This window comes from Mandrillus leucophaeus, unplaced genomic scaffold (assembly GCF_000951045.1).
Source record: "Mandrillus leucophaeus isolate KB7577 unplaced genomic scaffold, Mleu.le_1.0 Scaffold387, whole genome shotgun sequence".
Classification (NCBI taxonomy): Eukaryota; Metazoa; Chordata; class Mammalia; order Primates; family Cercopithecidae; genus Mandrillus; species Mandrillus leucophaeus.
This window is the reverse complement of record NW_012104109.1, coordinates 1,178,290-1,180,469: the sequence shown is the minus strand read 5'-3', so window position 1 is coordinate 1,180,469 and position 2,180 is coordinate 1,178,290.

Sequence of the window (2,180 nt, the reverse complement as noted above, 5' to 3'; positions counted from 1 at the left end):
CTGCATTTATAAAGTGTTTTTAATGGCACCTATGTCTTCCCAATATGACCTACAGAGATTATGGTCATTACCAAAGAAGCTCCATACCATGAGACACAACGTGATCTGGCTTCCCCAGCAGCTGCTCCAAGGCACCATGTATTCCAGAAGTACTGAAATTGGGATTTAACCATTTCTGCCACTTTCACAACTTCCTTGGGGGAACTTTCTCCAATGAGAGCTTAGAAAACAATAAGGGAGCTAAAGAGAGGCAGATAATTTCCCTTCCTGTCTCCCAATGACTGGCCCTAGTTTTCCCTCAATCCTCTCCAGAATGATCCTTCCTAGATGAACGATAGTGACAGTGAAGCAGTGGCTAGCTGGATAACACATTATCATGTTTTTGCTCCCATTCTCTCCCAACACACTGAACTTTTCCTTCACTCCTTCCATAGTATTACACATCTCACCGGAGAGTCAGCAATTACTCTTTGACTTCATTTCCTAGGGATTCCAAGCTAAGATAAACACTATCTCATTTGTTTATTGTGTTCATTGCTTGTAAGATAAGTTCCATGAGCTTTAGTGTTTTCTTTACTACTGTATCTCCATTGCCTAAACCTTCCTGGCTTATGCTAACTCCTGGATAAATAATTATTAAATTCAAAATTAATGGACTCCACTTTAGGTTACAGGGCCTCAACAATACTATTACAAAAAGAAGTGCAAAAGAGGACTCTTACAAGAGGTGTAAAATGAGTACTCAATAATTCTTCAATAATATTGGGAAAACAAAATTGATTCCATGTTGAATCCTAGCCATTTACTCACTAGTATCTACTGTGTGTATAATGCAGGTTGCTCAAAGTATAGTAATAACAAGAGAGAATCTTTGCCTTCAAGAAACATACAGTCTAGCGTAGGCATGCATACATTCATAATTGCCTTAAGACTTTTCAGAAAATCTAATATATTATAATTACCTCATTTTGCATGAGATAAGACAACTGGGCTTTATATAGGTGATTTCCATCCTATTGCTACTTCTATTTCTAAGGTAGAGGCAGTTACCAGCGATGGAAAGTCCACTCCAAAACAAACCACTTTGCTTAGATCGCTAGAGCACTTTGCATATTGAAATCTTGCAGCAAGCTAAGATGGAGTAGAAACACAACTCAGCAGTTTTCTTCTCTGTTCTAGTATTTATTTCTCCTTTTCCATCTGGCAACAAGAGAAAATAAACAAAGGCAACAGCATCTGTTGCTCCTGCTGCTTTGAATTAAGCTGACTTAGTTTAATCAGTTTGCCCCCATTAAATCCATTGCTGCACCTTCCCAGGTATTAGTCTGACCTTTAGTTTGACACTCCTGTTTGTTGGCTTTACGAGATTTTTTTTAAAAAGACATAAAGCCCAGAGAGATTGCAATTAAAAAGTCAAAGATGTTTAACAGCCTTTGCTTTAGTTGTATATGTGCATATAAACATAAGGTTTTTAAAATCCAAATTTCCATATTAGTGTCTATATTTAAAGCACAAGTAATAAGCCTCTGATATTAAAAACAAGGGATTGCCTAGAGATTTGTTTTAAATGATAGGCTTTTGAAGCTTTAGTGATGATTGTGGGGTGGTTCTCCTTGATAAGGAGATGGGATGTAAGAGAGATTACTAAATGATTTTGAGTTTCAGGAATGCACTGGTTTTTATGCAGGTCTTGATATGCTTGAGCACACAAATACATTCCATAAATCTGTCTTAGTTCCCCAGAACTCAAGGGTAATGTATTTCCTCTTGAATTCCTGTCCCGATAACCTGATCAACAACACACACACAGACACACAGACACACACAGACACACACACATACACACACATACAGACACACACACACTCCCCTCATAACAAGCAGTCCTAGCTTAGAGAAAGAGGTGTAATTTCTAACACATCAATCTAAAGGTGAGAGAATAAGAACAATTTCTTCTCATGAAACTGTCTCTGGGTATTCAAAATCTCTTCACATGATTGTAAAGCAACTTTAGACCTGTAAAATGTTTAGAAAGTTTGTTCTTTATTTTGAAGTACTTAATTAGAAATAAGCTTAATATGAAAGGTGTTACGCAATTAAACTTGCTAACCATATCAACATTTAAATGAGAACAAGCAACATCAAGATATTCAGAATTCAAGTTCAGGAGAAGATGCTCT